At 39.1% G+C, this 25770-nt stretch overlaps 3 long non-coding RNA genes across 3 annotated transcripts; 2 read left to right on the forward strand and 1 right to left on the reverse strand.

Moving 5' to 3' along the window:
• Positions 1 to 540: 540 nt before the first annotated feature.
• On the forward strand, positions 541 to 4919 carry LOC117934975. The gene is made up of 3 exons (XR_004654643.1): positions 541 to 645; positions 3564 to 3690; positions 4695 to 4919. It is a non-coding gene; the product is annotated as an uncharacterized LOC117934975 (long non-coding RNA).
• Positions 4920 to 8157: 3238 nt separating this feature from the next.
• On the forward strand, positions 8158 to 21399 carry LOC117934924. Its single transcript, XR_004654622.1, has 5 exons — positions 8158 to 9120; positions 10583 to 10759; positions 14293 to 14393; positions 15355 to 15511; positions 21353 to 21399. It is a non-coding gene; the product is annotated as an uncharacterized LOC117934924 (long non-coding RNA).
• Positions 21400 to 23324: 1925 nt separating this feature from the next.
• LOC117934923 lies at positions 23325 to 23774 on the reverse strand. Its single transcript, XR_004654621.1, has 2 exons — positions 23618 to 23774; positions 23325 to 23452 (listed from the first exon to the last, which is right to left on the reverse strand). It is a non-coding gene; the product is annotated as an uncharacterized LOC117934923 (long non-coding RNA).
• Between the last annotated feature and the right edge of the window lie 1996 nt (positions 23775 to 25770).

Here is a 25770-nt window from a genome sequence, read left to right on the forward strand (position 1 = left end):
CCAGAAAGATAAATAGTTCATGAAGCTGTTGACTTCACCATTTTATTACTTTTGTCTCCAAACTTTCCGGCGGCCTGCAGCTCTTTCTGCCCACAAATTATTCATCGTGCTCCCTGCAGGCCCTAGCTGTCAATCCCAGAATTAAGGGTTGGAAGGGAAGATGGGTAAGGGGGCTCTTGAGCAAGGCACCAAACCCCCAACTGCTGACATCTCTCCATTTAGTGCATGTATAGGTACTGAGCATGTGTGTGTAATTCAGGCCTGTGATTGTAATAACAACTGTGTAAATTGTAATTTCCCCTTGCCGGATTCATAAAGTATATTACTATTATTATTATTATTAGTATGTTTGTCATGAGATTATGTGCATGCATACTTGCCAGGATTGGATTTTGATGAAACTATAATAATAATTATGATACCATATCATAATTTCAGCTTGATTTAGAATAAGACAAAGCTGTGGCAGTGAAGACTGTAGAGCTAGACAAGACATCTGCAACTGCTTACTTTCTTTAATTTATAAGTTCTTTGACCTTTCCTCTCCCCTCTAGCTGAGTCAGGAGTGTTGGAGAAGACAATGCACTACAGCTTTTCTGATGGCCTGAAGTCTCCCATGTTGAGTACCAGAGGTCCAACCTAAAGGTACATGTGTAATGATGGCTACACAAAGGGACTTAAATACTCCATGTGTGCAAACATGACACACATTTAGAAGAAGTGATTATTTTGCATTCTCAAACATTTTGAGAATATGTAAATGTTATGTTTCATTTTCAATTATTTGGATTAAACAGTAGTCAGTTATTTAAACAATAATGGTCAATTAAATGCAATCAATTATTGTGTGATATGATTTGGAGGATAATGCACATATTAAAAATACGTACATGCAAGTAAATGCTCTTGATGTATTCAACATTAATTCAAGATGTGTGCAGCTTCGTGTCTTTGCTTGTTAATGCCATGAAGTATTTCTTTTTGATTTGGTGTCCAGCTAATCTTTAAAATGACAAAGCATCACCTAATTATCCTTTATCGTTTTCCTCTAAAATGGCTAATTTTATAATTATGTGATTACCTCTGGAAGGATGAAATTGTGTGATTTTCTTCAGAAGTTTGGATTTTCATTTATACAAGAGTAAGTCTCATCACAGTTACATCAACCCTTAAGTCCAGACTACTGTCAAAAGTAATGACGGGGCTCAGGATAACAAAAAATTGCATTTCACAGATCCACTTAAAGTACTATGTCTGTGTTTCAATGCTTACATTTGGTTAACCACAGTCAGACTATAGACTAAAGACCATCTTGCCATGGGATCAAACCGGCTGCAAGTCAAATCAGGCCAGGTGCATAAATTGGGAGGCCCCCTTCCCTACTGTATATCCTCCTACTTCCAAACTCGACCATTTTGATCTCAATTTTACACCTGACAAAATCAGGCCGCAGACATAAACACCTGGCAAAAGTAGTCAAAACTGCCTTTGTTGTAGTTTCTGCCTACAGTAGGTATCTCCAGGACCACATTTTGCCTTGATGACACACACACACACACACACACACACACACACACAAACTCATACACACAGACTCACAAGGTGAAAACAGTACCAGGGTTGCAGTTATGGCTGGTAGTGAATGCAGTGAAAAGGCTTTGGATGAGGAAAGAATGCCAGATTGTGCACCAGTAACATGGTAAAGCATTTAAACTGGTTAATGGAAACCTTGTCAGCAAAGAAGAATTGATAGCCATTCGCTCCGAGCCACCGACTGTGTATTATCTACATTGCAGACGAATATTAAACTGGAATACCAATCAATTCCACACACATGTTATTCTTGTGTTCTACAGTCCAGACATATGTTTTTTGTGTTCTACCACAGTCCAATCAATGTTTAGAACATGAACTGTTATTTTAAACTAAAAAACAGACTTTTAGGGCTCACCTGCTGTGTTATCTATCCTACCTGTCTCAGAAGTGCTTCATAAGCAGTTAATGGAAGTTGTATTTTGTGAGCCACCAGATGTTTATATAAGCTTATAGCACTACATAAATGTTTTTTTTTCTTTTTGGATGATGGCAATGCTCATCCAGAGCATAAGTCCTATTCCATAAAAAAACATTCCTGCTCTCTAAGAAAATTATTTTCCTTTTTTTCTAATTGATCCTCAAATGTACTTTAGGGGACATGAGATTAAAAGAGAAATGTTTTCCTGTTGTCAGCCTGTTACTTAACGTTTTAGTAATACAAACCAAACTTTTCTGTTGCATAGGAGCAACATATGGGTTGTATCTTGAAATTCCTGCATTAGAAATTTAATTTGGAGCTCTGGCTTTATTTCAGCTTCAGCATCAGGTTATTAGGTCAAGGCAGGGAGTTAGATAAAGCATGTATAAACAATGTAGTAGTTTTACACCAAGGAGTTAAATAAGGCATCACATTCTGCAAATATCAAAATAAATAATATATACTGTATTTTTGTATCGCCACAATGTAGCTTTTCTTTCTCGCGCTACGCTGCTGTTACAGCAATACTGTCCTGACCTGAGTCTTTATCCTGTAAATGTGCTTGGTTAAAACACCAAAGAGACAATTTGTTAAGTGATACATGGTCGCATAATTAGTTTACTGTTCCAACTGTCCAAACTGGTTCTCCTTAATCTCTTAATCCAATGGACACATTTACGTTTGTCTTTTTACATGGTGTTTAAATCCGGACAAATCTGATCACTGAGGTGCATGTAAAAGTAGTCCCTCTCATACAACAACCACAGTGCACCAAACTCAGTTAACGCTTTTCCCTGTTCCCCATTGTTTTCATCTAATCTCATCTCAGTTGCCTTTGTTAGTTAGTTACGTCCTTGTCTCATTTCTACTCTAAATAAATGTTTTTCTTTTTGCAATTGTGCAATTTGTGCAATTCAGTATAAAGTAAAAATAAAGAATATGGGATTGATATTATAACTACCACTCTCTGCCTTGGAACACACTGCTGGCAATTACATATGGTGTTTCTGTTCATTTCTGCGTGTGTTTGTGCATGTGTGAGTGTACATGCATCTCCACTTGAAAATAACGACACAGTGGAGGCAGTGATCTATCTCTCTCTCACTCAAACACACACACACCCCTACCTACCTAACTACCTACCTACCATCACACACTGGTACATACTCATTTTTCTGTAGCTACCTGTTAGCATTAATCAACCAGGCTGCTCCATGTTTATTCTGCATAGTGATATCATTTAGGTAATAATGGATGTAGTGTATGCACCACGTGCTTGTATGTTTACATACATTGTTTAAAGTGGACTGGGGGCAGGTGGGTTTGGGGGTGTGGAGGGCTTTATGGAGTTAGAACAACAGCCCTTCTCCAATTATAAAATGCATTGATATAATTATTGGTGGATACAGCAGAACATGGGTGTAATTGCACAAACCTTTCCTGCCATTTCTCTGGTTTGTGTTCAGTTCCATTGTGAAATTATCACACCTACTAACCACTTTTGTCTCCCTTGTCCTTGAACCCACCATCCAACAGAAGCTTTCATTAGTTCTGTGGAACATTCCTGGTGTAAACACGGACTTGTGGATGGAGGACAGAAAGGGGAAGCTGTATAAATCCACCATGACACCTCCATCACAACCATGGCAGCGGGTGGAGTCCTCCGTGCCTCACAGGTACAGCCGACTCCTTCTTCCTGCAGTGGTGTACTGACAGGTAATGACTGAACCCCAGTGAGACGTGTTATGGAGCCCTTAATGAAAGAGCTGTGCCCCATAATGAATTTTCTGACATTGAAAGTCCCAGGGGGGCTGCTTAATTCCAATTTCAAGTAGCTTAGACTCATTTTGATAGAGAAAGTAGTGGATGAAAATAGTATAGGACAAAACAATTTTTGTTTTTGTTTTTTAATTGGCCATGCGTAATTTTGATATGCAAGTACCTGCACGTGCCCGTCAGATAGAGGTGGTAGAATTCCTTTGTGCAGGCTCTTTGTGTAGTCTTGTCCAGCTTGTCTGATACCTGTTTAGCTTTCATCCAGACTAATGGAAATGTCAAAAACACAGTAGAAAAGCTGGACAGCCCCTTCTCCTCAGAAGCCAAAAGATGTGAAGCAGAGATTGCTGCCGTGCCTTGTCAAAGACACACACACACACACACACACACACACACACACACACACATTTTGGTGCAGTGTGTGTGTATTATAACTGATAAGAGCTTTTGTAGATTTTGGTAATGATGTCCCTGAATACCAAGTAAGTTGCAACTAAAGAGACCCATGGGAATTGATAAAACTGTCTTCCATTTTATGGCTGCACTAGTTTTCCGCTTTCGAGAGGTCACAAAAGATAATCACTGAATGCCATAATTTAATTATGTATTTCAGGGTGTCTTTGCATGTATTGTGCCTTTTGGAAGTTTTGCATCCCCATTATGATGTTGGTCTTTGTCTTTCCCCTGTCTCCTTTTTTGTTTGACAGACATTTCTCTTGTGCTTTCTCTTTCTCTCAACACTCATTTCTTCCTTTTTTTAAAATGTATTTCCAACTTCTCATTTCCCCATTTCTTTTCTCTGTGCTTTCTGTCTCAACTCTAATTCTTTCACCCCCTTTCTTTCATCTCTGTGTTTTACCACTCTGATTCAATTTTCTTCTGCTTCACTAATTCACATGGACAGGTGGCAGAGCAGCTGGCCCACTATGTCCGTGTGTCAGAGTCGGTAATCACAGAGGAGACCTTTGATGCGGCCGTACATACAGTTTGGCAAAGTGCAGGGCAACCCCAACCACAGCTGAGCAGGATGACCTGTTTGCATGCCTCCTTGGTTGCCCTCAGCACCTACTGGGAAAAGAGCATGAAAGGACAACTACACCACCTACACGTACCGCTACTTTGTCAGCCTCACAGGTGGGTGGAAGAACGTCACTAAACTTGAAATTTCTAAAAAGAGGACGTTTATGGGTTTCCTCTGTACAACTTTAACTGCCCACAGTTATTCATTACTTGCTGGCCTGCGGCTGGTTTCCAGGGCTAGGTTGGCTGCTAGAATGTAATATTGGGCTACACAAATAAACTTAGCTAGACAAGATATTCAGAAACCCCTCTGGGATCAGTGAAAATATCAATTAAAAATTAAATGTAGGCAGCCATTACACACCTTCCTGTATGGTACCAAATCTATTATACTGTTGTAGTTGAACCTTTGACATAGTTTACTATTCTTTATTTCAGTCCTTTAGAAGATCCCATGTCTTATCTTTAACTTTCGTGAAACGATTTATTCCGTTTCACTAAAGCTCCCCGAAAACGACCCTGTCATATGCGCAGAACATTTCTTATTGAAAGAAGAGTGCCTAACAATAAATGTTACCCCCTTTGACAAAATGACAGTTTGACAGCCAACCATTGATCTTCTTCATGTGAAATGACAAGCGAACAACAATTTTGACTTGTTCTTTCATGTTGCGGCAAAAAAATTCTCACTGTTTGCAAAGCCAGAAAGGTAAATGCTGATGGACTAGTTGAATGGAGAGACACACAGGGTTAATCACACAGTGTACTGGTGTGTTGTGATGGTTCAATTCTCATGCTAATTATCTCAATCAGTGCACAAAACGCCACTGCTTTTCAAAGAAGCAACACACACTTGTATACACCCACACTGGTAGTAAACAGAAACTGCTCACCCACAATTACAACCTCCTCTACCTGACACAGCTCCGTTTACCGGATAATCAGACAAAGATTAGATAATCCTGACAGAAATCCTTTTCATTGCCTTAGCCCCCTGAAAATTCTCAGCTTGCTATATCATTTTTAGTCAATACACCGACAATCAAAGGCAGTTTAGGGATTTAAAATTCCTATACTCTCAAATCTGGCCTGTGGGGTAAACATTTTTTGTTTTTGTTGCTTCTTAGAAACTTTATTCTTTAACATTCAGGTCACACTGATTTGCCCCCTGTGACTGCAGATGGGTGGTTTACAGCATAAATATGTATGTAAATGGAGAACACAGGTAATGTTATAGCTCTTGGGTATACAGATTTTACTCCCATGTCGGACTGAATGGTAGCAATCATGCAAAGCGCTTATTTGGCTCTAAGCAAAGCTGCACCTCAATTATTTTGTTTTCATCCATTCACTGCAAGTTTACAAAGGTTAGATGACCATAGAAAGCATGTACATAGTTTCAGAAATTCAATCACACACATTAAAAAACATGTTACATTAAGGCTGGGCAATATTTCGATGTTGTATCAATGTCACTATACGAGACTAGATATCGTCTTAGATTTCCGATATATAGTAATATGGTAAGTGTTGTCTTTACCTGGTTTTACAGGCTGCATTACAGTAAAGCAATGTTATTTTCTGAACTTACCAGACTGTTCTAGCTGTTCTATTATTTACCTTTACCCACTAAGTCATTAAATAATTTCTGCAGAATATTTATCAAAAATGTCATTGTGTAAATAACATTTTGTTAAAGCACCAATAGTCGACCTTACAATATTGTCACAATATCAACATAAAGGTATTTGGTCAAGAATATCGTGATATTTGATTTACTCTATATCACCCAACCCTATGTTAATTACAGCACAAACAGGTATGGGAAGAAATGAATGGTTATGATTAGGGCTGCAACAACAAATCAATAAAATTGATCAAATTTGATTATTAAAAGAGTTGTAAACAAATTTCAGTATCAGTTAATTGTGTCGCGGCACTGTAACACCACTCAATAAGTCGCGGAGCTGTTTGAGTATGAAAAAACTAATTGAGTTGAAAGCAGAGCGGAGCAAAAAGAAAGAGCAGAGGTAGAGGAAAGACCATTGGCGAGTGAGGAGGAAGGAAGGCAGTTAAACAGCAGGTAATCCTACGTTTGTTCCAGTTTGAAGCGAGGAGCGTAACATCCATCCAGTAGCTCTTCTGGTGCTGGTGTGTACCCGTTATCCAGCTTGACAAGCATGACAACTTAGCGTTAGCTGGTTAATAACAGTAGTAAAGCAGGCTTGGCATAGTATACAAGACTAAAGACAAGTTTTTATTCTCTCGCCTTTTTCTGTCCATTAATTTTTCAATCTGTTGTCATGTATACATTCTGTGCTTTGTTCCATATCAGTTCAACAAATATATTTGTGTTGTACTTTTTAATTTCATTTTAAAGTTATTTTATAGCACTTGATCATCTTAAGCTGTGTTCAAATGTGGTGTATAAATACTTACTTGCACTTACTACAATGATGGTAATAATTCAATGAATAATCTTCACGTGAATTTGGTGTGTACGTGTGTCTGTCTGTCTGTCTGTCTGTCTGTCTGTATCTGCTCTTTGGGTTACTTACCCTTACACAAGTAGTAACTAAAACAACAAGTATGTATGTATGATTTGAGTTGATGTTAATTGTGCTATTACACATACTTATACTATCTTTTAGATTCCAAAAAAACAGCAAACCATGGGAGGTTTCTTGATGGGAAATGCATCATGTACACCACAGCAAGCCGCTGTCTTGGCACAGGCTCGTCGTTTTACTACTTTAATTATTAATTATCACTTTAACAGCTCAGGGATGTTCAGGAAGCAACCTGTTTGTGCACTTTATAAAGATTTTTTGCACTATGAAATTGCACTGACAGTTCTGTTTTTAAAATAAGGGTTGGACATTAATGCTTTTATAATCAACAGATTAATCAATTATTAAAATAATCGTTAGTTGCAACCCTAGTTGTGATCTTCACTTGTTTTGCTTACCTGCGCTTTGAGTTGGCTCATTATTTCGCTTTTCCTCTATCGTTTCTTGTCCTTGTCTTGTTCATCTTCTTTTTTAAAGGCTAATGGTGGATGGGCTGCATGTTGCTGCCACTGTGTATGAAAGTGTGTTCTGATGATGCCCAGCTATCTTCTTTACGCTGATCCTAACTGTTCCCGCAGTGAAGCATCCAATCTGATAACAGGGAGCTGTGTTTTCACCAGTAAACTGGCCTTTAAAGTCCCTCATTATTTACAGTATGACATTGCACATGGCTTCCTCTGCTTTCAATCATGTACTTTTTCTTCATTTTATTCAAGTCTGTATGCAATGTTATTTTTCACCTTGTTAAGATTCCCAAGTGGTACATACTGCGTATGTGATGTGCTTTGGAGTAGAGGGACTTGTCTTGGCTTTTCTCTTGTCCATTGCTGTTGAAATTGTAAACACTTTCAATTTCTCCCGCTGAGGGTTTCAGATTGAAATCCATTTGATCTCAGTGCAAAGAGCGAGTTGCCTATTTCATTCATGTATCTTAACAGCTGTTTTCCTTGTGCTTTGTAGACCTAGAAAACCTAAAACAGTGCCACTCTCGATACTTTCTACTTTTTTATGCAGTTCCTATTCTTGCACTTTGTCAGCATGAAAACCTCAGAGACCAGTTCGCTATGGAGATACAGTATATATGACTTTTCTGCATTTTCTGTATTTTGAATGGAAGGCAAACCTTTTTTCTTAATGATCTGGGTTATCTCACATCCCAATCCAATGAAAGTCTCGGTGTGGCTGTGTGAGTTGTAATGTTTCATATAATGTATTTTTTGAACAGATAATTTGGGCAACATAGTGCTACACATCCCAAAGGAAGGCCTACAGCGGAGCCCTGAGGAGGCATCAAGGACAAGAAACCGGTACTGAGAATGGAGAGTAAGCCTAAGGGGCTGCATATGTGTGTTGGTGTGGGCGCCTTTGTCTCTCCATTCTTCTCTCTGGGGATGCTATCTAAAAGGTCACAGGCTTTATCTTTTGATCTGTGAGTCTTTTTTTCAAAACGCCATTGAAGCTCCAGCATCTGCTTCCTGACTCTCACTCTCTAGAGTTTTTAGTTAATGAGGCACTGGGCTCTTCACCTCTCACCATCACCTATCCACTTTGTTCATAATTTTTTTTTTCTTTTGCTCTCTTTGTACTTCCATCATCTCTCTTCTTTCTAAACAATCTCAACAAGAGATAGACTTCTGGAGGAGCTGCTGCATCAATCTGTTGGTCACATCAGCCAAGAGCTTACAAAGCCAGAGGTCAAGAACATCAAGGGCATCATGCAGATCTCCAAGTTTTCTTCAGGTGAGACAGATACAGAGTCTGCAGATCCAACAGTGAAACAGTGTCTGATTGAGGCCTATAACTAGGGCTGGACGATATAGAGAAAATCATGTAACCAGACATACTCGACCAAATTCTTAATGTCTATACTGTGACAATATTGTAAGGTTGACTATTGGAGCTTTAACAAAATGTTATTTAAGCAATGATATTTTTGATAAATATTCTCCAGAAATGATTTAATGACTTAGTGAGTAAAGGTAAATAAAAGAACAGCTAGAACAGTCTAGTAAGTTCAGAAAATGACATCACTTTATTGTAATACAGCCTGTAAAACCAGATAAAGACAACACTTACCATATTAAATTATTACGATGAATCCAAAATGTAAGAGGATATGTAAACTCATATTGCGATATTGATACAACATCGATATATTTCCCAGTTCTAACTGTAACACAATTAGTCTAGAGTTCTAACTACAGTTGAGGTCCAAAATGTTTTGTTTGAAAGTTCACATCTTCATATGTTAAAAAAGGGTTAATACATTTTAATTCTTACTATAATGTCTTAGATTAAATTTAATGTGTAAACATTTAAATATGTAGGAGTCATACTGCATAAACAGAGTGCTGTATTTTGTAAGTTGCTGTGTGGAAATTTCTGCAACAAAAATGCATCTCCCATCATTCCTGGTATTGAAAACATGTTATGCTGCCTTGTTATACTAAGTAGAACTCACTTCACTTTAACAGTGGTGACTATTCTTTCAGTTTAATTAACAGTTGCATCTCTACATCAGGTTGCTTTTTTAACAATTGCTTTGTAAGTATTGTAAGTATAAGCATTGTGCAGCGTGACACAGCACGTAGCTGAGGCCGGCCTAGCATATTGGCTGGTTTAAAACCACCAATGTGTGAGTATGATGAATTATGGGCAGACAGAGAATATTGAGGCTTTTCCACTGTGCTTTACAGCTCTGAAGTTGGCTTAGCCAGCTAAACAGTCCATTTAACACTGTAGGGCCATTCTTGCCCAACAGCACCTGCTTGGATGGGGAATTTAGTGACTCCATGACTGATGACACTGGCTAATGCGCCTATCACAGTTTTCTTGCTGTGTACAGGAGAATGCAGCCAATGTTTGGAGTGTACTGAATGCCTTGAGATAGGAATGGATGTGGGGTAGGAAATATCTGTATGTTCATGTACAGAAGCCAAAGCAGGCTGCAGGAGAACACTACACTTTATAAATGTTTTCCTTTCATGTGAAGTGTGAAGCTGAGCTTGACATTTGGGTACAGTGCAAAATATCTGTAGATTACAGCCTGCAGCTGTTCATACAAAAAAGTATACAGAAAAACATGTTGGCTATGGATGGGTAAATGTCACAGATTACTTGCTGGTAAGTCTTAACTTTGTGTACTCACCATTTAATGCTTTTCTTTGTGTAATTTATTTGATGTTCAAATTGCCTTCCAGAGGTGCGGTCAAACCTGCCCTACCTGTCCATACTGAAAGAGCTGTGTGAAAAGCTTGCCCAGCTCAAGCCTAGCCAATTTACTCCTAAACTGAGACACATTGTCAGTCTCATTTGCGTCATCTGGGTCAACTCATCCCACTACAACGCCAGTGAGAGGATCTCCTGTCTCTTTTGCAAGGTACTTGCATTTCACCATGGTTTCCTACCTGATCTTCTCTTGCTCTCTGTCTTTAATGCCTGTTGCTCTCACACAGATGTTCACACCCACATACTGCATATACACAGCCTTGTCCAACGATCCAGCATTCATGTTTCTAATTGGTATTTTTGAGATAATTAATAGATGTGCTACTGTAAGGTCCTTTACACAAGCAATCATGTATTCCACAGATAGTAAGTCAGTGGAGCAACATTAACAGATAACCTTCCACTGTCAGAATGGCCTTTCAGTTGTAAATCAGCTCTCCAGTTGGATTAGTTTTTGTCTTGTTCTGATAATCATCACTGAAGCCCACTTACACTCATCCTGGGTGTTAAGACTCGGACATCAGTTACAATACCCTGAGAGTGAATGCACCTAATAAAAGGCCCATCACTGTTTTCATTACCCAAACTCTTTTTATTTCAATATACAGCTCAACAGACCAAGGACAAAATGTTTAACCTCAAGTAATAATGGTCTGAACTATCATTGTTACAATCATTTGCTGTCCTGTTGCATGACCTTTCATTTTCTCTTAGTCTTTTGTATCCCTCTATTTCAACATCATCATCATCTTCCTCTCTGTCCTGCCTCTCTCTCTCAATCCTTTGATAATACATCAAGGTTTACTGGCTCAAACTAAACATTTGGTGTATTTTTGGGGGGGAATTGAGGATGGGGCAGCCCAAGCCACCATTAGATGACCCTTTTTTCAGAATGGCTGAGGGGCCTTTAAACCTTTTATATCGCTAAATGTCCACCTTTACCCCACACAAAGGACAATGCAGAACACTTCATTTCTAGTTGTAACCATGGGAGTTAGTTAGTGGCTGGAGTAGCATTGCATTAATCACATTTTACTCAGTTTGAGAAAAACTGATATGTGCCACTCAGCAAATATGCTGAGTGGCTTCACACCTGTTTTAACCTCCATCGTCTGGCTTAATGTTTTTACATTTTCTGGTGCTCTTTGGTGGTGTAACAAAAGGCTTGTCTGTGAGACTTTTACTTTCTTATTATTTCTCATATCTGAGGTGGAGGTAAGCTTTTTTTTTATTACAGCCATTTAGGTGCCTTGCTGCCAGATAAAGGCACCCCGTCTGTGCTCAGTAAGCCAGCAGTCTGCAGGCTCACAGTTGACATGGATCTTTGCATGCATGTTTGCATATTGGAGTTTGAGTTAAAAAAAAATGTAATATCTCATAGTGTAACTGTGTATAGGTACAGTATGTGTATATGTAACCTGCTCACTCTGCAGTGGTGCATGTTTTCATTGGCCATGGAGAAACTTGAAAACCTGTGGCTCACTCACTGTGCTTTATGCAGCTCAGACAGCCACGGCTTCTCCAGCAGCATTGCTCACTCTATGTTTTTCATCTCAACTTATGGTTGGGAGTCTTTCTTCCCCTTCAGTTGTTTGAAATAAGAGATGGAAAATGTTTTGTTTATTTTTTGCAAAAAAAAGGATACCATCAGGCAGCAAGCCCCTCTCCTTCTTTTCTGGAGCAGAACCAGATCACTGATGTGGTTTCAATTTGTGTCTGTTGTTTTTTGGTTAATACTTTCTAATCGAAGTCCGTTTGTGTCATCGTAGTGTTTATGGTTGTCTGCCTCTTTTTGTGTGTGTGTGTGTGTGTGTGTGCACATATGTGACTGATTCTGCATTGTATTCTGTGTGTGTGTGTGTGACTTGCCACTGCCCCCTCTCTCTCCTGCAGGGCCTCAACCATTTTCTTCATTTGTTGCAGCTTTGTGTTTTTTCTCTTTCTTCCCTCCTCTTCTCTTGGGGGAACCAGTGTCTGGTTTAATATCATTTTCCATTCACTGAAGGCTGCAGGGCAAGGACTTTTGACTGAGCTGTTTCGTTCCAGCTAATACCAAAGAGAGGGGAGAGAAAATAATAACCCTAGTGGTTGATAATAGCTGCAGTGATCATTCAGCAGTCATTTGCCTCTGGTGCACTCTGTAGCTGCAGCTGATGTTGTCTTTGCTTTGTTACTACCCGCTTCATAGAGCTACATCACTATTACAAGCTGTCCGACACCCTTCGTCTCCTCCATTTCCATCTGAGATATATTCAACACCATCTGGTTATTTTTAAAGAGGGAAAAACACAAAAAGAAAAGATACCCATCTTTTATTTTTGAAAAGAGAACAAAACGCCCAGTGCGACTGTTTCTTTAAGTCAACAATGGCCTGTTGTAATTCACATTGTTTTGAGGTACAAATTCTGAGCATATACTAGACAATGGCTAAGGGTTAATCTCTGGAGTTAAGATTTAGGGACAGATGTTGTCTTCATCTTCACCCGCCTCCCTCTTCTACCCATCCATTTTTTTGCTGAGGGAGGGACTCAGACTGAGAAGGAAAGAAGGGTGGGAGGGAGTAAAAAAATCATTATTAACTCATAAGCTGGTTAATGCTGTAGCACTCTCAACCTTCAGCTCAAATGAGAATTTCCGTCATTTACATATCAATTTCATTTCCTGTGTTTCCCTCTCCCTTTTCACCTCCTTCATTACAAGCAGCATTTGCTTGCCACTGCAATCAGCCTGTACAACATTTTCCTAGGCGGTATGCACTCACACACAGATTTAGGCTACACACAAAAAAAGCACACAGGCACACATGAACAATATTGATGTTTTACACAAGCAAATGCAGAGATACGCACACCTACATATACTTTGTGTCATGCTGTCACATGCACATACACAAGTGTGCAAACACACACACACACACACACACACACACACACACACACACACACACAAGTCAAAGAGGCAGTGTGTTAGAGCCCAGGCAGGCAAGCAGACAGACGCGCCGTGGCCGCTGTAGCTCTGTCAGGATTAAACCAGTGATCAGAGAAATGAAAGGGAAGCTGTCATTCCACATAGGCCTCTATACACATCATCCTCAATAATTACACCCTCTCATTCCTTCGCCTCACTTCCTCTCTCTCTCTCTCTCTCTCTCTCTCTCTCTCTCTCTGTGTGAGTGAGAGAGAGACAGCATGCTTGACTGGCACCCAGCACATCAAATAGGGGGCTTTTATGAAATGTGCGCCTGCTTGAATTACACTCACTTTAAACCGTTCCCTTTTTTCCTCTGTGGTATAAACCCAGGTGTGTGTGTGTTTATTTGATATACATGTCTATATGCATGCATGTGTGCCCAAGTGAACATGCACATTCGAGCGTCCGCTTCTGAATCAATACAGATGTGCCTATCTCTGTTCAGCCCACATCTGGCAGTTAGACTGAACCTGCAGGGGATGTATGCAACTAACTACTTCAATCTGGGGCTTTAAGCTTATGAATGTGATCAAATATTCAATTCAAGCAAAGTGTTACACGGCAAGGCCTCAAGTGTAAAGTAAGTTCTGTCAATTTAAGTATATGCCATATGTGACCTTTGGTGTGAAAGTCAAGAAGTACCAGATCCAGGCTGTCATAGAATAATCCCTTTCTTTTTGTATGACTATTTTTATGGAATTTCCATTTCCAAAGGAATTACAGAGACTACACAAAGGCTGAAGGCTGGATTCAACCTATGACACATCTCAAAAGTGGTCCTTTACCGAGGCAGCTGAGGAATGAAATTATTTAGTGTAGGTCATTAAACTGTTACACATATCTTTTCCCTTTATTTTATTTATCTGTTAGCTTTTATTATTTGAGTGAGTTTTTTTAATTGATCAGTTGTGGTGTTGTAGTAACTTCCCTACAATAATTTCTGTCATTGGTGATGCATGTTTTTTTATTTTTTTATTTTATGTAACTTTTATTTTTTCAGGGAAGGATCACTGAGAGGAAGCCTCGCTTTTGCAGGAACGCCCTGATCACATACATACAGTTACACATTCATACCTGGAAGCTGCCCAGTACAACCACAGTCTGATCTGCTTGCCACTGAGCAGCTCTACTGGAGCGGTTGGGTTTAAGGGCTCAAGGGCACCTCAGTTGTGGTAATAAGGGAGGGACAAGCTCTGCTCATTCACTTCCTCCACCCAGATTTCATCCTGTCGGTCTGGGGATTGAACTGATGACCTCCCGGTCACAAACTCGCGTCTCTGAGCTTCTAGGTTACCACTGCCAAAAAACTGCATGTCTGGAGTGGTGGTGCTTTATTTTCCTAAGTGAATTATTCTTTTTTTTTTTTTTTTTTCATGTGTTTATCATGCGTAGTTTGTTAGTTTCATTAATTCTATAAACCTTAAGAACTCCAATCACTTACTGAGCCCAGACCCAGAATTCACACTGAGCCGGTCCAGTCCAACCAGTATAATACATCTGTCTCTTCACCTGAGCTTTATAAAAACCAAAATGTGTGCTCTGGAGCGGGTAATGAATAAGCTAATACCTTTGTTTTGCTTTCTTTTTTTTGTAGCTAATGACTTTGTACTGTAAGACTATCTCGTACCCAGGGTTTTGTATAACAGTAACTGGTTATTATAGCTCAGCACTTGAGCGTGTCACAAATGTAAATCTCAGTGTCTGTAACTTGGTCCCCCGAAGCTCATTATTTGTGACAAGTGTGTGAGACAGTGTTTGTTTTCTGCTGTGTTGCAGATGAGTAATGAGATCTTCCGCTTGTGCTTCCAAAGCATCTCTCTGGACAGGATATTTAAGGGCTACGTAATCTCTTGCAAGCAAGACCTCCACGACTGTATACAGTGATGCCTGGCCTGGAAAGAAATTTACCTGCAGACTTGCACATTTCCCACAAGTAAGAACAATATCACCCATGTATAGACTCAACACACTGAGGGTCTGTTAAAAGTCTGGCAAGGTAAATAATAAAATAAGAAATTCAAAGCCATATAGAGCATTACAGTATTAAATGAAGTCATTAGAGGTCTTAATGTTTCACTGTGTTGTTCTGATTTATCTTTAATTAAATTTTATTTTCACACAACTGAAATATTAAATAGATTGTTGAGGCAGAGTTGGGGAAGTAAGCCAAAAATAAATCCTGTTAGAGCCTTGGTAAATCAATGAGACTGGCGGTTGTGTGGATTTATTTTCTTATCTTCTAGTGCAGTTTATTAGGCTGGAAATGCACCAGATTCAAAGATCCCAATCATAATCAACTCTGAACATCTCATTTAATGACTGACCTTTACAAATGACAGCCCTAGACAAACATGCTCTATTCATTTTTCAAGACCACATTCAATTGTTCATTTTCAGCTAATTGAAGTCTATTTCTAAAGTGTGAAGGAGTTTACAGCAGAAATGACTCATCAGCAGCATGTAGACTGTCCATCTAGGTAATTCAGAATCTGACTTCATTATGAGTTAAAATGATACCCAAGTATCAAGAGCACTTATTTAGAAGTTTACACGTTGAACTAAGAAACATTTTTTCTTATTCGGGAGGCAAGAGATTTTTATTTGAATCTACAGTCAGAGTTGTGTGTGCTGACTGTCCTTGGCCCTATTTTGTGCAGGCAAGTGCACACTCTATAATCTAGAAACTCATAATTGCCAAATTGGGGTTACAGTTTTTTTTTTTAGCACACACGTGTCAAACTCAAGGCCCACGGGCCAAATGCGGCCCCTTGCAGATTATTTAGGCTGTGACACAGGTTGTTGTTAAAAAAAAAAAAAGTATAATTATATTGCTTGATTTGCTAAATTCTATGAAGGCTAAAGAACTCTTTTGATGAGTTTTGTAGGGCTTTGTGTAAACCAAAATACAACAAAAAGCATACCAAAATATCAGAAAAAGCAACAAATTTACAAAAAAGGTCAGAATAAAATGAGGAAAAAGCTTAAAAAAAGTGACATGCACTAACAAAAATTCATTAATAAACGCTTCACTTCTGGCCCTTGGTGTGATTCTCTTTTTCCAGTGTGGCCCTTAGTGAAAATGAGTTTGACAAATCTGGTTTAGTGTGTTCCCAGCTGCACTGCATTTTGGAGTGAACTTTTGGGTCGGATTAGCTAGCTTTAACTCATTCACTAGAACTGAATTTAATTTACTAAATCAGACACAGTCATTTTCCCTTTATTGTAGAATAGAATATGTTCCCGCCTGTAGTAAATTCAAGGCAAAGTGTTAGGTGGAAAAGGGAACGTAAAGCTAGTAACACTTTATAATAACCATCACTAATAATTGGTGAACTGATTAATTGAGCTAATAAGTTGATAGTTGTTAATCTATAGTTATTTTACTGTTAACAAACAGTGATCTTATAATTTCTAATCATTACTAGTATAATTTAACTTGTTTTTATAATTAGTGTTGTATGAAGTAAGACGTTTATACATTTAGATAGTTAATACGTTGTTACTTGTTAATAATTTTTCTGTAAACCATCTATTAACATTATTTGGATGCTATTATAAAGTTACAATTAATGCTAATAATAATTAGTTAATGAATAATAAGTGATTTATAAAACATCAACTAACAATAATTTGGCCCTATTACATTTTTCCGTTGGTGATCAATAGAAGAGATGATTATTTGTAAACTGACTTTTTATTTATTTTTTTGCTTTTTGCTTTGCGGAAGTTACAGGGGAACAGATATTGTGTGATATGAAATATAGTGAAAACAAAAATCCTTGTATAGTTATCCTCATTGACTGAATTGAATTGAATGAAAAATCAACGGAAGTTGCTCGTCACTTCAGCTTTTAAAATGAGGATGGACAGTCCGTTGAGCTGAGGTGGATGTGGACACATTAACATTAAAGCTGCAGTGTTTAGCATTACACATTAGCCAAGCAGCTAGCGGAGTTTCCTGCTGCTTACAGCTTAATCCCGACAAAAACGCACAGTTAAATTTCATCCTGCATGCATGTTTTGTAGCCTAAACAGAGCAGCTTATGTTGGTTATATTAGAGAAAGCACAAGATAGCGGACTGCCGAGTCGCCCTCTCCGCCCTCTGTCTGCTCAACTGCTGAGTACGCTGCACCGCAAAGCGTCGGCCCTCGGCATTGTTGGCAAACCTTTTTTCTTTTTCTTTTTACTTTATTGACAATAGAGCTTTCTGAACTGTCTGTGGAATAGATCAACGGAGAGGAGAGAAAGCAGAGGGGCCCTAAATGACAGCAAAACACAGTAAAGACTCTCACATTGAGCTGAAATGGAAACACCGTGCAAAGGGTTAAGCCGATGTTTCTGGGGTAACACCATTCACTTTACCGGCCCCCTTAAGGCCCCCTGCCATTCTCGATATATCTTGCGCGTGTCTCGTAAGGGGGTTGCAATTAACCGCCTGCCGCTGTTATATATGTGATTTGTTACCGCTGTAAGTAAAACACTGTACCGTCACAGCCCTAAACAAGGTATTTTAATCATCAGATGCAATGCATGCTTTATAACCTGCACATTTGGTTTATTTACATTTACATGTAACCTACATTTTTACATTTTAGCACATTTTAGCATATTATTTAAGCAGTTGCACATTTTTGTTCCCCCATCCTGTACATATTCAAATATATTTGTCTTTTTACTTTATTCGTATTATTATTTCATGTATATTGTATGTATGTATATTTTTCCTAGTATTTCATTTATATTTATATTTTGTGCTTTGTGACTGACTTTGCTGCTGTAACACAGGAATTTCCAATTTTTCTTGGGATCAATAAACATCTATCTATCTATCTATAATAGCCATCAAAATAATGTTTGACAGCTTGAACAATTTCTCACTTGTTAACATGAAACAACATAAGCAAACATCACTCCTATGGAAATGCAACAGGTATCACAGCACTACCTCTGCTACCAATTATTTACTAAATTATAGCATAATAAGGCAGTTGTGTGTAATGTCAAAAGGTGTCAGTGCCTGCTTACTTCAAAGTGATACGGAAATCACTGCAGTGACAGCAGATCACTGCAAACATATGCTTTTCCTGTCAGCTAGTTACCTTCCTCTTGCTGTTTCTGCACAAATTTACATACACTAGCTATTCTAGTAAGCAGGTACATAAACTGTCATTTTAAATGTAACAATTCCGATATTCCCAACAAAAGATGAAACAAGCAGAACGCAATTTCTTTTACTTTTTTTAACAGATTAATGATGAAGGTGTGCTTCAAGTTATTTGTTTTCTTCAGTTGTCAGTTTATCAGTAGGCGATTGGTTTTCTGAACCAAGTATTTTAACTTCAGTGCCATGGTTGCCCTAAGAAAGAGTCTGTGGGGCTTCCAGCATTTTTACTTGCGGGCACAATTGTATATACCCACAAACACACACACGCACGCGCACAAACACGCACGCACGCGCACACACACACACACACACACACACACATTCCAGGCTCTCCAATACCCCTTTGGGCCTCTCACTGTCTGCACGAGCAATCAACCTTGTCCAGCCAATTAAAGGCAGCGCTTAGTTCCTGATCGATGGCTAAGGTTGGGGTGGGGCAGGATAAGGACAGCTGGAGAGGAGGTGAGCTATTAGGAAGATCCACGTCGTAATCCAGTGACAGTTTTTATTTGGTCTACCCATCTAAGGCTCCTCTCCCTAACATCACACTTAAATGACCAGTGTGTATGATTTAAGGGGATCTATTAACATATATATAACCATGTTTTTATTAAGGTATAATCACCTAAAACTATTAATTGTTGTGTTTTTCGTTAGCTTAAAGTGAGCCTTTCATATCTTCAATTGGAGCGGGTCCTCTTTCACCTAGTGTCATGTTTGCACCTCCATGTTTCTACAGTAGACCAGAACGGACAAACCAAACTCTGGATCTAGAGAGGGCCTTTCACGTTTTCACGTTACCTGAAGGTCATTGCAGGTTCTTCAGTTGCAATCTGCAATCTTACTGCTAGATGGCACTACACCTACACACTGCTCATTCAAATGCATCAATTATTCTCCCTAATGGAATTCATTGTAAATAATCAAAGTCATTATTGCATTACTTTGTTAGGGAACAATTGTGTTTGACATAGCTGTTGCACAGTTTAGAATGCATCCACTTGTTCATGTGACTGCCAAGTCAGTTCACTCACTGTGATACTTTGGTGATAAGTTGTTGGCATTGACTCAGCATGCAATACTACAGTTCATAATAATGTGAACTCATTGAACTTATATTGTTGTATACTGTACATACATTACTGAGTAAGATTGACCCCATGGTTAGGTTTAGTTTGTTCTCACATGCAGTGGAATGCAGAGTGTCGATCATCTTCATCTATCACTGTCTTTGATTCACAGTTTGTTTGTGTTTGCGCCTGATACAAATGAGATGTCATGATGTGTGGGGTAGGAGAGATACATATGTCTGAAAAAGGGAGGAAGAGTTTAATTTCCAAACTGTTAGAATTTTCTTTTTCATTTTCTTTATTTATATAATTTCCAGAAGACATTTAACTCATAAAGGCTCTTGGTAAAATATAGCTAACTATTTTGAAAAATAAAATGAATCACTCCCTGCTATCTCTAGTCAGTCCTTCCTTCATCAGCAGCCGGTGAAGGAGGGAAGGTGTTAAGTAAAGAGACACAGATCTTTTTCTCCTCTTCAGATATCACACCAGTGAGCCTGTCACCCACACAGACAATATCACAGTCAGTCCACACACTGGGTTCAGTCACAGGGCAAGGAGAGAGAGCAGAAGGGAGGGATGACAAAATGAGGAAAAAGAATGGAGAAGTCAACAAGGGTAAAAATGTGTGACTGTGGCATGTCTGCTGGCTCGGAGCATTAGGCCACATGCCATGTGCTTACAATGCTTCTGCCAGCTTTCCTGTCTCTCGGCTTTTGATAATAAAGCATATACATGCAAACCAAGTTGCCAAAAAAACGAGAGAAGTTATGAAATGGAAAGAGAGATGAATGGGAGAAGAGTAAAATAGAGAGTGAGAAAGGTTGTGTTGAATAGATAAGAGAAGCAGGGTAGTAGTGTTAGAAAGGCTATTCAAGAGGGCATACAAGGGATACAGTAAGAATTTGCAAAATAGGACTTTTACACCAAAATACACCTCGGTAACTATGACACATCCAAACCCGTACATATGTGCAGCCGTGTAAAAGCACAATCCAGTGAAATGCTGTGTGATGCAATGTCAACACAACAATACTGACAGTTGAGAAACCCATTTATTAGTCCCCCCCAAGGATCCCACCATCTCAAAATATGTCACAGAATTAGGTATCAACCAGGGGAATGCAGCCTTCTCTGTGGCAAATTGAATAAGCTGCAGATAGAAATCATAAATTGAAAGTGTACTGGCAAATTGTCACAAGCACCACAGTAGCCAGACTGCGTCCTTCTCACCTTACTGCTCTTAAAGCACATCATTTTTCACATTTCTGTGGTGATAAATTGGTCACTCCCACGCAGTATTAAGTGCAATAAAGTGACACATTAACACTGTAGAACATGCTGTAATTGCAGTTAAGTAAATATTTTTGATGGATGAATGGCTATTTCTTAAGAACTGACATTTGAACTCACTCTGTTTTTATTAGGCTACAAAGCAGTAAAGTAAATCCTGTGTAATCATAGATACGAGATTAAATAACTTTCTGTTGATTGGCATGGCATTTACGTATGTATTTTGTAATTTTTTTAAACCATCAGGAAAATCGAGAGATGTGAATGATCAGGAGCTGCAGAGACAACAGCTTCATAAGGTAATAAATCAGATGCTCAAACTATTTCTTCTGTTCATTAAATTACTTTGCCTCACTTCTGTCTCTTGTTTCTGTTGCCTTCAAACACCTCCTCTCCTCTCCCTTCTTCTCCTTCACCTTCCTCTTCGCTTTTTCCCGTCTCTCAATCAACAGCCAATTTAACGACTCATGGAGACGCAGAACTGCAAAATACAATCACAGATCGATCAAAGTTGAGACGTCGCCATGAAAACAGCTATGAATCACTTTCTCTGTTCTTGTGCAACTTCTCCTTTGCTGTTAGGGCATACAGTATATGTTTATAGTAGGCTATAAAGTATGTGCACGCAGCTACACTGAACAGTTTATTTAGTTTATATAACCCTCAGGGGTGTTAGTTGATAGTGTGTGTGTGTGTGTGTGTGTGTGTGTGTGTTGAGCATGGCGTGGTGACACGCGATAAATTTGAGATTGGCCACAGTCTGCCCTCCCTCATCTCTGTCCTCCTGGTGGCCTCTCTGTTGCTTTTCTCTTCCTCTCCCTGTTGTTCTCTCCATCAATGTCTCTTTCATTTTCAGCCTTTTTCATCACCCTCCTCCTTTCTTTCCCATTTCTTTTAGACCACCTCCAAGCACCGGCTATTGACTGTATTCTTTGCATGTGTATCCATGCAAGTCACTCACGCAAAAAAAATCATGCACACACACCTCTCTGTCTTTACTTAATCATTAGCTCTATTACGTTGGATATTTTCCCAGACAATGCCTCAGAAGGCAGTGAGCCAGGCAGGCCGAATGAGAGGGGGAGATCTCTCTATCCCACTGACTGAGATGAATGAATTTAATATATCTCCCTTTTGAAGCAAAGATGACCTCGTGATATGGCTCTCTGTCACAGGAGGCCTTTATTTTTTTGCTTTGCTCGTGAAATCTGGAAATGCACAGGAAGGCATCTGAAGGGATTCTGACAGAGACTAATTTGTTTTGTGGCCTGACATGACTCGTGTATATCTTTGTCCATATAAAAACGACCACATTCCCCCCCAATACTTTTATGATCTTGAGATAGCGCTTATCATGGGAGTATGTTTGTGTGCAACCGTAGCTGTTTATAGCGGATGTAACAAGCTGTGCTTTTAAGCTTGTGAGAAACATATTATAGTCCGTTTAATAGCTGCCATAGCTTATGATGGGATAATGTAGGGTGGTATAAAAATAAGAGGGTTGATTGTTTGTTTCTTAATGTAAAGGCATGTTTATCTTTTGGTTTCCTAATTCTTAAAGGGAATTCATAATCTCACCCTCTTCTCAGAGATAAGGGTCAGGTAGCTGCTGTAAATCCTCTGGAGTAGGTCACAAAGGGGTCAAAAATCACTTCGTACAGCTTAAATCCTGCACCTTTGACTCAAAAGATCGGTCAAAAATTATATTTTGCCACTAAGCATAGTGTCTGTCTTTGTGCTAGAGAGAATGTGTGTGTGTTTTATTCTGATGACATGCTTCCATACTAAAGTAAGCCTCAGTGACCCTTCTTTTATTTCCATCCTTATTGGATCTAGTGTTCTCCTGAGACAGCAGAAACATTGATGCCTCCGGTCATTTTTCGTCCCTTATAACTGACTGTCCCAATGTGCTATGTAAGTCCCACTTAATTAGGCCTCAAATTGGATGGATTTACGGTTATCCTCGCCAAAATGTCTTTTATTGGGTATTCATCCCATGAGGTTTGGGCCAGACTGATCAAATAACAATGGTTCAGACTTGTGCATAACTAACTTCTCTGATTAATACTGCATGTTCTAAATGCACAGGTGAATTTACAATGCACACACACTATACATAAAAAACTTGAACCCCAACCCCACATCAACATATCATCTGTTAGAAATGGAAATGTGTACAATCCTAATAGAGAGCACCAGAGGCCAAGCCACTTTCTACTAGAGGTGTGAATCTTCACTGATCTCCCGATTCAACTGCAATTATCATGTCTTCGATTCAATACCCCAATGCATCATGATGCATCACGATGTGTCAAATACACATTTAAAGCCATACAGGATATTTGACTTGACAGAATGCATTAAGATACTGTATATTTCTTTATAATACAGTTTTCTATGTTACTTCATATGGTTATGTTTTCATCCAAAAATACAAGTAGTAAGATATAAACAATATTTTTTATTTAACAAAGTGTGAACACAGCAGATAGCACACACCCACACACACACTTCATAGCTTTTCTAGCCTCAAAAACAAAACATTCTGCAGTGCTCTAATACTAAATAAATTGAATACATAAAACTACAGCATCTAGCACATGGCACTTCCTGAATGTGGAAAACATAACAGAAAATGTAAACAGAAATGTTGTTAGGGCTACATTAAACTGTACAGACTGACCCGTGTTAGGTCAATGGGAACTTAACAATCAAACGTAGTGTACATGCGTGGAATACAACTGCCTTGCTTTTATTTAGAAGGCTACTGTTGTTGTTGTTGTTGTTGTTTTTTGTGCAAACGTATGCAGTTTCTTCTTCACTAGTTGCAAGTTGCAATTAAAAAGAAGTAGAAGAAGAAGAACTGTAATGTGTCGGACTGAGAGTGCCAAGTTTTTAACCAAACATGGTCTTCTTTACTGAAGTCAAAGGTAAAGCTGTGTGCTTAGTTTGCAGAGAACAGAATGCTGTGTTAAAGGATTATTATTTGAATCGCCACTACAATACTAAACATGCAGAGAAGTACAACAACTTGCCTGATGCAGAGCGGGCACAGACATGCGGAGCTTTGCTAGTTAAGCTACAAAAGCAACAAAGCTTTTTTACAAAGAGTCATGACCAGCTTTGTCATATCCCACAAAATTGCCAAAAACTGTAAAAGCATTTTCTATTGAGCAGAATTGAGTTTAGCTTATATGGTCTGGCCCTCCAAACAGTCCCTGTTTCTTATGTGGCCCCTTGGGAAAATGAATTGCCCACCCCTGGACTAGAGTCTATCATAGGTCTTGATGAATGTTACTTTTCATTTGAATGTTTATGCTGCAGCTGGAAAATTAGCAACATAGCTTTACAATCGATTATGGTCAGCCAGTGCAGTCGATGCCGCATTGTCCATGTCTGCATTGCGATGCATTGATTATTTGATTAATGTCAACACCTCTACTTTCTAGACCCAACCAGACCAGGTCCCCTGCTCTGAGCCCAACACTGTTGTAAGCAAGGTTGAATATAGTCACAAGTCAGCCTACATCACTGAATAAACACACTCACCACTGGTGCTTTTGGGGACAAACGTGTTTCCAAAAAAAAGAACAGAAAAATGTTTTGATTTTAAGATCTAACTAGTGCAGAGCCCGTTGAAGTTGTGCCTGTTTTGAACGGGCCGATTGCATGGCCTGTGGTATTGCTGCTTGTAGATTTCATTTAACACCAAATTGGCTCCCAAACTACTTTATATGCAACTCCCCTGTATACCCTAGTACTAACTTACTGATTCACAAAATATCACAGCTTTCATCTGTGCTCACTCAGTGTGTACTGTAGTGTGAGAGGGGGCGTGGTCAGCTGCTAGAGCGGCAAAAGCCAGTGTGTGCTATTTTTACAGATATAACATATTTAACGATCTCTTTTGCATTTCTAATCCAAACAACGTCAAACTTGGCACCGCACTCACTTGTGCCTGTAGCACGACACCTGTCAAGTTTGAAATCCATCGGACTAATGGTTCTAGAGATATGCACATAACACACACACACACACAGACAAGACAGACGTTTCTGCAATTTACAGATAGATAGATAAACATGATGACACATAAATCTGTCAGTTAAAGGTGAATCAACACCTCAACGTCTCTTTGTTTTTCTTTTGTATACAGTATACAGAATGTCCAGTTCCCTACTGCATTCATACAAGGTGCATTTATTTGTCATTTTACAACAGTGTTAAACAATAACGTGCAAGTTTTACCCCGTCTTGCCACACGTCACTAGTCATCTATCATGGAAATTAAGGCAAGTAGTCATTTTAAGGATAACATTTTCACATGTGCCCGGTTGGCTGATTGCTTTGCCTGTGTTATTGCTGCTTATAGCATTCTTCAAAACCAAGTTGTACCCCAAAATGACTTACAGAAGGAACCCAAACCACTTCATATGCAACTACGTCTGCATCAGAGGAAGACATTGTACTACTGGACTTACCTGACAGAGAACGGGGCAGATTCAGAATGTAATCACAAAACACCATAATGACAATGTAGAGTAATCAGGCATTAGCCTCATGAACTCATGGCAGTGCGCTACCCACCTGGCTTGTTATTAGAGCTAATCAGCACATATCTGCTTTAATCAAACACCACAACCTGTGTGTGTGTGTGTGTGTGT

The sequence above is a fragment of the Etheostoma cragini genome, chromosome 19 (genome assembly GCF_013103735.1).
Source record: "Etheostoma cragini isolate CJK2018 chromosome 19, CSU_Ecrag_1.0, whole genome shotgun sequence".
Taxonomy (NCBI): Eukaryota; Metazoa; Chordata; class Actinopteri; order Perciformes; family Percidae; genus Etheostoma; species Etheostoma cragini.